The following is a 12,766-nucleotide window of genomic DNA, read 5'->3' as shown; positions in this document are numbered from 1 at the left end:
CTCGGCACTAAGTGTGCGGGTATAAATGGACACGGTGACAAGATTGGCACTAAGTGTGCGGGTTTAAAATTGTACAGCACTAAGTGTGCGAACTGAAAATATATAGCACTAAGTGTGCGAGCTGAAAATATATAGCACTAAGCATGCGAGCTGAAAATTATATAGCACTAAGTGTGCGAGCTGAAAATATATAGCACTAAGTGTACGGATTCACTATATGCTCTTGCGTTACAATTGGCAATGAGTGTGCGACATTATCGAGTTAATCCTCGACAGCGGATCGGGTAAGTACCTTGAGCTCATGGCGAATAGGCACTATGGTCATGCTCGGGGTTGAGCTTGGTAAGCTTTAAATCTATGTGATGATTACAATTGTATGATTGTGGTGAAAATGAGTTGGTGTATAAAAATGACTCAAATATCTTATTGAATAGAATATGAAATGTGAATGTATGACTTGATGCGAGATTGAACCGAAGGTCTAAGGAACTATGGTATAGTTCGATATGGATGGAACAATTAGCCTTGTTTCATTGTTTCACTTTGTGATGAATTTAGCTAATGGATAATTGTAAAGTGCTTATGACTTACTGAGTTATAAACTCACTCGGTGTTTTCTTGTCACCCATTTTAGGTCTCGTGGACTCGTCTATTTTATGTGCTCGGAACCGTCAACGAAGTCATCACACCGGCAAGCAATCTTTGGTATTGTCTTCTTAGTCGATTTAGGAGAACATTTGGCATGTATAGGCTATTTTGTTTTGTTGAAATTTGGGTTGTAAGCTTTAGCCATGCGAAAATGGCCCATATGGTTGGATGGATTTGGTTCCAAAACACTTATTCATGAGTCTTAAAAATCTCAATTTTGATAAGGTGGTCATAATTTGTGATATGAATGATGGATGATTAGTTGGGTCATGGAGGAATTATGAAATAGGGATTGTTTGCCGTAGTAACAGATGCTGACAGCAGCAGTGATGTGAGATTAAAAAATCACTAAAAATAGTAGAAGTACAATTAAATAGTGAATAAATTATGAAATTGAACCCTGATGAATCTACTTTCATATGGAAGAAACAAAACGGTCATATGAGTCGGATTTTAAGAGATAATCAGGTTTTCGTGAAACAGGGCCAGAACGGTTTCTGGATACCCTGCTCCGAATTTGAAAATTCACTATAAATTAACCAGAGAGAATTAGAAGTCATACTCTATATTTAAAGATTTCTTTGTAAGTCTAGTTTCTTTAGAAACAAACGGTATAAGTTTTGGAGCCCTGTACAGGAAGATATCCAAGTCGTAGTGCGCAAAGGTCAGTGTAGTCGAACCCTGAAACAGGGGAGATTTTAACTAATAAACTGTACTAATTTGCTCGACCAAAAATTCTAGAAAAAAATTTGTAGATGGAATTATGAGTCTAGTTTCACGGAAAATTTACAGAACTGATTTTCAAGTTCTGGAACTCGAGATATGATTTTTAAGGTAACAGTGATGCAGTTAGCCACCGCCTTAATGAAATTAATTATTTCCAAGAGAGAAATAAGGGAAGTAAGCCCGGTAACACCTTGTGGTCAAATCCGGTGACGGTCACGGGTTTGGGGTGTTACAGTTAATCAAAATCCTGCTCCACGCATTATGTATGATTATGCTAAACCTTCTTTAACAGGAACTGAATCTAGCATAGTTAGACCTGCTGTAGCGGCAAATACTTTTGAATTAAAACCTAACACTATTCAGATGATACAACAATTTGTTCAGTTTGATAGTTTGCAGGATGAGGATCCCAATGCTCATTTAGCCACCTTTTTAGAACTATGCGATACATTTAAAATCAATGGCGATTCTGATGATGCCATTCGTCTTCGGTTGTTCCTCTTTTCATTGAGGAATAAAGTTAAACAGTGGTTGAACTTGTTACCACGAGGATCAATTACTACTTGGGAACAAATGACCGAAAATTTTTTACTAAAATATTTTCTGCCGGCTAAAACGGATAAATTACGTAATGATATCTCCTCTTTTGTGCAGATGGATTTAGAAACACTCTACGATGCATGGGAGAGATAGAAGGACCTTCTGAGAAGGTACCCTCACCATGGGTTACTGCTTTGGCTCCAAGTACAAACATTTCACAATGGTCTGAATCCTTCGACTCAAAGAAATGGTTGACGCAATTTCAAGGAACCATCAAGAATAAAACACCTGAAGATGCCTATGTGTTTATAGAAGAGATGTCACTAAATAACTATCAGTGGCAAGTCATGAGGACAAAGCCAACGAAAACAGCCGGCGTTTATAACGTCAATTCAGTCACCATGCTTTCTAACCAGGTAGAACTCTTAAATAAAAAGATTGATTGTTTTGTCAATTCTTCACAGGTTCACCAAGTAATGCAGTGCGAAGTAAGTGGAGGTGGAACAAACCATTCGAAATACCAACCTTATGGCTACAACATGGATAACGAGCAATTAAATATCATGGGTAATAATCCTATTACCCTCGACCACAAAACAATCCATATAGTAACACTTATAATGCAGGTTGGAGGAACCACCCAAATTTCTCATGGAGCGGTCAAGGAAATCAAAGACTACAACATCCTCTGGCTACCAACAACCACCCTACCAACAGGAAAAGAAGCCAAACCTTGAAGAGATGCTATCAAAGTTTATTTTAGTGTCGGAAACTCATTTTCAAAACACTGAGACATCACTTAAAAATCAACAAGCGTCGATCAAAGGGCTCGAAACTCAGATAGGCCAGCTTTCCAAACTGATCTCCGAACGACCACAAGGTAGTTTGCCAAGTAATACCGAACCAAACCCAAGGGAACAGCTTAACACAATTAATATTCAAGATAATGAAAGAGTCGTTGAGCTTGGACCAGAACCGATGCAAGAAACTGTGGTAAGCAAAGGTCAATGTGAGGTAGAATCTAATAAAAACAAACCAGTGACTGCAGAATATAAACCTCGTCTGCCATACCCCAATGCGATAAGGAAAGACCGCTCATATGAACAATTCGATAAATTCCTTAAACTCTTAAAAAAATTACATATTAACTTACGGTTTATTGAAGCTCTATCACAGATGCCAAACGTAATGAAAATTTTAAGGTAACTTTTAGCAAATAAGCGAAAGTTGGACGAGGAGTCGCATGTGGAACTGAACGCAGTTTGCTCGGCCATTCTCTAAAATAAACTACCCAACAAACTAAAAGACCTAAGGAGCTTTACTATTCCATGCTTAATTGGTAGTTTAGATATTAATTATGCATTGGCTAATCTAGGGGCTAGTATCAACGTCATGCCATACAAAATGTTTAAGCAACTAGGTCTCGGGAAACCCAAACAGACTAGGATGAGCATTCAATTAGCAGATAAAACTATAAGATTCCCTAGAGGTATTATTGAAGATGTGTTAGTTAAAATCGATAAATTTATATTTCCCATTGACTTTATTATTCTAGACATAGAAGAGGATAACAACACTCCCTTAATCCTAGGAAGGCCCTTTTTAGCAACTGCTAAAACTATCATTGATGTTGGCACAGGTGAACTCACACTCCGGGTGGGAGACGAAACAATCACCCTTCAAACTCGTAATTCTGGCAACACATCAAGGATTGAAGGTAATTATTTAAACCATCTTACTAAAACTAACAATATGGTGCAACCTACTTTGCAGAAAATGAGTCTGAAGAAAGCACACGAGTTGTTCTCAAGGAATAGTAGAGGACCTATTCATGAAGATCGAAGACTACAAATCGAGGAACTCGATGAATGGCGGACACACAAACCAAGAACACCCGAAAAATTGAAACTACGATAAAAAGAGCCCGATACCTCTCCAAATCAACTTAAGGTTGGTGATAAGGTCTTATTAAATGCCGCAGATCCCCACATCGTCACTACCACACCGAATGAGGAAATCCCTCTTACGGTACTCAGTATTTTTCCATTCAGTATGGTGGAGGTGAGTCATCCCAAGTTCGGCACTTTTAAGGTAAATAACACCCGTTTAAAACCTTATTTTGATGAGATTGATAGCAGGAATGAGGAGAATAAACTCCTCAAACCACTATGATTATTCAAACGGGGAGGTAAGTCGAGCTTAGACTATAAATAAGTGCTTCTCGGGAGGCAACCCGAGCACTAACAATATTAATTTCTTTAAATTTTGGTATTTAACTCTTAACTTACTAATAGAAATCTTGAATACAGGTGTTTACACAGAGACACGGCCAAGCACACTGGCGTACTTAAGGCTGTGTGAAAATAAGGTAAAAGATTTCTCTAACACGGGCTACGATTAAATGCCATGGCCGTATGAAATGGCCGTGGTTGAGCCTGCCAAAACAACACGAGCGTGCCACACGCCCATGTGGACGAACCTTGGGCGAACCTGTTAAAACAGCACAGGCGTGCGATAGCTCGTGTGGAATACTCGTGGTCGAACCTATTAAATTAACACAGGCGTGGAGATTGCACACAAGGGCATGGGAGAAGCGAACAAAGCTAGACACGGCCGTGCGACATGGCCGCGTGAACTCACATGCACGAGGAACATAGGCGTGTACTAAATGTCAGACGCGCCCAAATTTAAAATTCGCAAATCACACGGGCTGAAATTGGGGAACACAGGCGTGTGCCATGGCCGTGTGCCCCAAAAATCTATAAATACCCTGCACTATTCACTTTCTTCCCCATTCAAAAACCCTAACCCTTGCTGCTGCAACTCCACACGGCCCCCCTACCACGCCCGTGCGCTGCCTACAACTCCATTCTCGACGCCCACTCTCTTCCCTTAGCGTTTGTTTACTCCTTTTTCTTTTAGTTCACTGATTTGTAATGCTATTTATCATATTAATCTATGTTTTTCATGTTATTTCCATATTGATAATCACATAAATTTCATTTATCAAACAAGTTATCGTCTTTCTATGTTTAAAATCTTACTCATTACATGATTCCTACACTTTATGTAAATAGTTAGAAGTAAATATTCATGGCTAGGATAGTTGAAATAATCATGCATATTGCGTTGACATCTCTTTTCATTCATATAGTATTTTGCATTCTATTCTTTGCCATATTTTTTTTTATATATCACCATGCTCATGCCATAAAGAAATGGGTCATTGAACTTATTATTTTAATTTAGTAATTGTGGCTAATATATTTATGCATTTTCCTTTTCAAATTTAGTCGTATTCCTTTTATATATTATACATTTTCCACTCATCAAAAAGACCAATTGATGTTTCCACTTGTAGGTACACAATATCGTCTTCAAGAGGAAAGGAAACCATCGTACCGACCTTGAAAAAGAGGAAGGGAGCGTTATCTTCCCCGGGTCCAACCATGAAAATTCATCACCCCCTCTTGCAGTTACCCCGAGGGCCCCAAGAAGAGCTTTTCCAAATACTTCGGGCCTGACCTCTAATTGTGGGCTGCTGCATCGACTGGGCTGCCGTAGAACAAGTTCAGATGGCTGATACGATTCGGGCCTTCCTAACCACCGACCCTTGGGAGCTATTCTTTGGGATTATCAAGCCAATATACCTTGGGCTCACGATGGAACTATGCTCAACGTTCCATCTTCAGACCGTAATGATGAACTACGATGATCCCGGAATGATTCAATTTTGCCTAGGCAGATTAATCCGCCAGCTAAGCGTCCTAGAGTTTGGTGCTGCACTAGGCTTATATACGGAGGAGTTCAAGGAGGAGAATGAACTACATGCTCTTAGTCGCCACATACATTTCTCTCCCTCGAAGTGCTAGCACACTTTGGCCCCTAGCACGGCCTCCTACAATCCTAGCCACTCCAAGGCATCAGTTCTCCCACCATCCCTAAGGTACTTACGCGATATTTTAGCTCACACGATTATAGGGAGGCGAGAGAGCACTGGGGTCGTCAACACCCACGACGTCTACTTCTTATGGTGCATGTCGCAAGGGCACATCATCGACCTTGCCTATTTCATCACCCTCGCAATTCAGCACCAGACAGAGTGGCATAGGAAGGGGATCATCTCCATTGGTGTAACACCCCGTACCCGAGTCCGTTACCGGAGTCGAACACAAGGTGCACACAAACTTGACTTAATCATTTTCACAGTCCATTTAAAATTTTCCAGACAAGCTGGTTACTGCATCACTGTCGCCTTAAAAATCATATCTTGAGTTTCAAGGCTCGAAAATCAGTTTCGTAATTTTTCCCTGAAATTAGACTCATATTTTCATCCACAAATTTTTTTCTAGAATTTTTGGTTGGGCCAATTAGTACATTTTATTAGTTAAATTCTCCCCTGTTACAGGGATCGACTACACTGACCTTCACGCATTACGACTTGGATATCTCCCTGTACAGGGCTTCAATACTGATGCCGTTTGTTTCTATAGAAACTAGACTCAAAGAGGAATCTATACATATATGGCATGACTCCTAATTATCTCTAGTTAATTTACAATTAATTTCCAAAGTCGGAACAGGGGATCCAGAAACCGTTCTGGCCCTGTTTCACGAGAACTTTAATACCTCTTAACATATAACTCATATGACCGATTCGTTTCTTCCACATGAAACTAGATTCATCAAGGTTCATTTAAATAATTTATTCACTATTTAATTTCATTCCTACTATTTTTAGTGATTTTTCACATCCACATCACTGCTGCTGTCAGCATCTGTTTTCAAGGTAACCTTTACCTACTTCATAATTTCTTTGATTCAACTAGCCCTTTTAGCATACATGGGACAAGGAATGATCATGATTAACCATTCCAATGGCTAATCATTTCCAAACATTTCCATACCTCTTAATGAACAACATACAAAATGATTATGATACCATGCCAAAGTGTATATAAGCCATTTTCGCATGGCTATCCAAATTTATACAAAATCAAAGGGGTCTATGACCAACAAACGAAAAAGTAGTCCTATACATGCTATTTCAAAGTTCAACCAAAATTTGTACCAAAAAGGTGGCTTTGATAGTGTGGATGACTTCGACTTCGATGATCCCGAATCCGATAGCTAACGAGTAAAATCTATAAAACAGAGAGCCAAAGCAACGGGGTAAGCATTTTAATGCTTAGTAAGTCTCAAGTAAAGAAATCAGCTTTGACTAAAGTATTACATTCACATAGCTAAATGAATCACTTTATTAATACACATTCTCATAATCATACTTACTTCACACTTCAACAACATATACACACAAGGTATCAACCTATCTAAGAGCCGAAAGTTCGTTAGTCGATTGAACGAATACTATTTCAAACGGATCGACTTTTCCGATGCACATGTAAACATACCTTATCGTATGGGTTTTTCGAGCGATTAATTGAATTTATTACAGCACCAAAATGCTCACCTTCAACCGAGCTTCTTGAATTTAACCGGACATAACCACAAGCACAATTGCCTTGGTCTTAACCCGGTTTGGTAACTTGCACAAATGCCTTGGTCTTAGCCCGATATAACAACTTCATACGAATGCCTTGGTCTTAGCCGGATATAATCACTAGCATAAATGCCTTGGGACTTAGCCCGGATATAATCACTAGCATAAATGCCTTGGGACTTAGCCCGGTATCATTCAAATGCTCATGTACACATATATCAATAATCACGACACATCAATATTTCATTCTCGTTACTAAGGCAAACACAAAACATTTATCAAACCTTTCCAATTTCGGCTCAATAGCCACACACAAAGAGCATGATTTCAATTGACTTTATAACTTAGTCCCTACGCACATTCGGCTGTCCGCCATAATATGACAAATCATTTCAATATAATTCAAGTAGGGTCATTACTCGAAGACTTACCTCGGATGTTGTCGAATGATTTCGACGGCTATTCGATCACTTTTTCCTTTCCCTTATCTAACTGTGGTCCTCTAAGCTCTTGAGCTAATTCACACAAATTTAAGTTATTAAAATCTCATTATGATAGCTTATGGTAGAATATGACAAGGAGTTTAAATGGTCATATGGCCATCCTTTAGCTCAAATACACAAGGGTCATGCACAATTTTAATCACAACAAGCAATTCAATACAATTCATTCAAACATCAAAGTGAAGCTCAAGGTACTTAGCCCTTATATACATTAGACATTAGAGTCACATGTGTATGAAATCACGAATCGAATTCAACACATTAGTTAGTACTCTCCTTAGCGAATTTTCCAAGCCAAGAATAGGCATCAATATGCTTGCCTCTAACCGAATGCATGCACACCAATCCCCTCATGTGGCGAATATGCATGTCCATGTTGAGGCCAATTATACATAATACCACACATAAGCGGCATACATTTTACTAACTAACGCATTCCATATTGTAACTCAATACGCATCAATCATTTACTTCATAACCAAACATCATCATGTGAAAATATATACCTTGAGATAGTATATATGTCATACCAATACATCATGTGCAAACATATATATATATATATATATATATATGCTAGAGTCGAATCTCAAGTTGATTGTAACTAAACATGAACATAAATCCAAAACACAAATCTTACTTTCCATGCAATGAGCATAAATCATACTTATGGATGTACCATGGCGAATACATCACAACACCATAATTTTTTGTCATGATTAAACAAAGATCTTAATGTCTTACTCAAAAATACTAAAAAGAAAGTCCAAGAGCCATCAATCCACCATCACATGTATCATTCATAAGCTTCATATTTAACATGCAATGGCATTAACACAAAATCCACCTTGGCCAAATACCATCCCCATGATATAACAAAGATTTGAACCATGGGCTAATAAGAGCATCAAGCTATCAACTAAAAACATGCATGAATCTCATGGCACAACCTCAAACATACCTTAATCTAGATACAAGTATGGCCAAACCTCCTCCTAATCCTGTTCCAAACCAAGCATGAAGCAAAACTCCTTCCTTCTTCCTTAGTATTTTCGGCCAAAATGAATGAAAAAGGATGAACAATTTTTTTTCTTTGCTTTTCTTCAACTCACGGCAAAGGGGAGGGGGAGAAGCCTTCACACACATTTTTTTGTTCATTTTTTTATTACCATACAACTTATTTTCTTTATTCCAACATAAACCACTTACAAAACATGTTTCATGACATGTTTTGCCCATCCCCCTTTGTCATGGCGGCCACTAGTTCTTAAATGGGGAAATTTGACATGCAAACCCTCATTTTTGCATGCATGATCAACTCGTCATCACACATTTCCCCATCATACTTTCAAAGTTTACTACTAGGTCCTTTCTAGTGAAATTCACATTTATAACTCTAAATCAAAACATCAAAAATGTCACACATGAGTTAACACACATTATAGGCATCAAAATAAATTTTAAATTATTTTTATGCCTCGGTTTTGTGGTCCCAAACCACATTCCGACTAGGGTCATTTTAAGGTCACACAACTCTCCCCACTTAAGAAATTTTCGTCCTCGAAAATCTTACGATAAATAGGTTTGGGTATCGCTCTTTCATAGAGTTCTCGGGTTCCCAAGTAGCTTCTTCTATCCCGTGTTTGAGCCATAACACTTTCACTAGCGGAACCCTCTTGTTTCGCAACTCTTTCACTTCACGTGCTAGGATACGAATCGGTTCTTCTTCATAACTCATATCGGCTTGAATTTCGACCTCTGATGGACTAATTATGTGCGATGGATCAGATCTATAACGTCGAAGCATCGAAACATGAAAGACGTCGTGAATCTTTTCAAGTTTAGGAGGCAAAATCAATCGATATGCAACTGGACCGACTCGTTCGGATACTTCATATAGCCCAATGAACCTCGGACTCAATTTGCCTTTACGGCCAAATCTGAGTATCTTTTTCCAAGGCGAAACTTTAAGTTACACTTTATCTCCCACCTAATACTCAATGTCTTTTCGTTTCAGATCCGCGTACGACTTCTGACGATCGGAGGCTATCTTCAGATTTTCACGGATTACTTTTACTTTCTATTCAGCATCTTTAATCAAATCCACTCCGAAAATTTTACTTTCACCGAGCTCGGTCCAATACAATGGTGTACGGCATTTACGCCCGTACAAGGCCTCGTAAGGCGCCATCTTAATACTCGATTGAAAACTATTGTTGTGTTTAATTCAATCAAAGGTAAATACTGCTCCCATGAACCAATCGAACTGGAGGATGCAACATCTCACCATATCCTCAAGTATCTGAATTATCCGCCGGATTGACCATCGGTTTGGGGTGAAAGGCGGTCTTGAAATGCAACTTGGTACCCAAAGCTTCTTGCAATTTCTTCCAAAATCGCGAGGTGAATCTCGGATCTCTATCCGACACAACAGAAATCGGTACCCCGTGTAATCTCACAATCTAAGAAACGTACAATTCAGCTAGTTTATCCAATGAAAAATTCGTACGCACGGGGATAAAGTGAGCCGACTTAGTCAGTCTATCAACAACAACCCAAATCGCATCCTTCTTACTTGCGGACAATGGCAGTTCGGACACAAAGTCCATTGTGACTCGATCCCATGTCCACTCGGGTATCTTGATCGGCTGAAGTAACCCTGAAGGCACTTGATGTTCCGCTTTCACTTGTTGACATATTAAGCATCTCGAAACAAAGTCGGAGATGTCTCATTTCATGCCATGCCACCAAAACCGACGTTTCAAATCATTGTACATCTTCGTACTCCCCGGGTGGATTGCCATTCGGCTACAATGGGCTTCGTTCAGAATTATTGAAATAAGTTCCGAATTCTTTGGAACACACAGACGACTTCTGAACCTCAAACAATCGTCATCATCAATTTGAAACTCCGATTCCTTGTTCGGAACACACTCAGCCCGTTTTGTAATCAACTCATCGTCAACTTTCTGAGCTTCACGAATTTGATGAGTCAATAATGGTTTGGCCTTTAATTTGACTATTAACACATTGTCGGGTAGAATAAACAAGTGTACATTCATAGCTCGTAAAGCAAACAATGATTTTCGCTTAAGGCGTCATAACCACATTAGCCTTTCCGGGTGATAATCAATGACAAGCTCATAATCTTTTAACAACTCGAGCCAACGTCTTTGTCGCAGATTTAAGTCTCTTTGAGTTATCAAATATTTGAGACTTTTGTGATCCGAATACATGGCACTTCTCACCGGATAAGTAATGTCGCCATACCTTTAAAGCGAATACGATGGCGACCAATTCGAGATCATGGGTCGGATAATTTTTCTCATGTGGCTTTAATTGTCTCGGCGCATAGGCCACAACTCGACCTTCTTGCATCAATACGCAACCTAACCCAAGTAGGGAGGCATCACTATAGATGACAAACTCTTTGCCGATTCGGCCGCACTAATCTGGAGCTTAGTCAAATGAGTTTTCAATTGATCGAAACTTTTCCGACACTTTTACGTCCATTCAAACTTGACCTCTTTACGAAGCGGTTTACGTCATAGGTGTGGCTATCATCGAGAATCCTTTTACAAATCGTCGGTAATAACCGCAAGTCCCAAAAAGCTCAGAACCTCGGTAATATTTCTTGGAGGCTTCCGGTTAAGTATGGTTGAAATTTTGCTCGGGTCGACTCGAATACCGATGCAGATACCACATGACCCAAGAAGCTAACCTCTCTAATCGAACTCACACTTGCTGAACTTAGCATATAATTGCTTATCCGTAATATTTGCAACACTAATCTCGGTGCTCGCATGTTCGGTCTCATCTCTTGAATAGACCAAGATGTCGTCAATGAATACAACTACGAACCGATCCAAATATGGTCTGAAGATCCGATTCATCAAATCCATAAATACCGTAGGGGCATTAGTGAGCCCAAACGGCATCACTAAGAACTCGTAGTGACCATATCTCGTTCTGAAGGCAGTTTTGGGTATGTCCGGATCTCGGATTCGCAACTGATAATAGCCCTATCTCAAATCTATTTTTGAGAAGACTGAGGCTCCCTTCAGTTGATCGAATAAATTATCGATACGCGGTAACGGATATTTATTCTTTATCGTCACTTTATTCAGCTGACGATAGTCAATGCACAACCTCATAGTTCCGTCCTTCTTTTTCACAAACAATACTGGTGCACCCCAAGGTGAGAAACTTGGTCGAGCGAAACCTCTATCCGTTAATTCTTGCAACTGAGCTTTCAACTCCTTTAACTCGGTTGGTGCCATGCGATACGGGGCTATCGAAATTGGCGTAGTCCCCGGTACAAGCTTAATACCAAACTCTATCTCCCGAACAGGTGGCAAACCGGTAATTCTTCGGGAAAAACATCCGGGTATTCACAAACCACCGGTACAGATTCGGGTTTTATTTCTAACTCCTTATCATCAAGTACATACGCAAGGTATGCTTCGCACCCTTTTCTTACATATTTCTGGGCCAACATTGATGATATTACAGCTGGCAACCCCTTCAAGTCCGTAGACTCAACTCGGATCATCTCGTTATTTGCGTACCTCAAATCAATAGTCTTGCTTTTGCAGTTCACAACCGCATCATGCACGGTCAACCAATCCAAACCAAGAATAACATCAAATTCATCGAACGGCAAAAGCATCAAGTCCGTGGGAAAACAGAACCTCGAATTACTAGGGGCATTTCTTACACACTTTGTCGACAAGCACGTAACGACCCAAGGGATTTGACACCAATTACAAACTCGAGAGACTCAATAGGTAAAGTCTTCTTCGGATGCTAAGGTTTCGCATATATAAGAATGAGTAGAACCAGGGTCAAT

General features: G+C 39.6%; 1 non-coding gene across 1 annotated transcript; it reads right to left on the bottom strand.

Annotated features, from left to right (window-relative positions):
* Positions 1 to 1,995: 1,995 nt before the first annotated feature.
* Positions 1,996 to 2,102, bottom strand: LOC128290782 (small nucleolar RNA R71). Its single transcript, XR_008280568.1, has one exon. It is a non-coding gene; the product is annotated as a small nucleolar RNA R71 (small nucleolar RNA).
* Positions 2,103 to 12,766: the final 10,664 nt, after the last annotated feature.

Source organism: Gossypium arboreum, chromosome 3, assembly GCF_025698485.1.
Source record: "Gossypium arboreum isolate Shixiya-1 chromosome 3, ASM2569848v2, whole genome shotgun sequence".
NCBI lineage: Eukaryota > Viridiplantae > Streptophyta > Magnoliopsida > Malvales > Malvaceae > Gossypium > Gossypium arboreum.
Note: the sequence above shows the minus strand (reverse complement) of the source record. Positions and strands in the feature narration are given on the sequence as shown.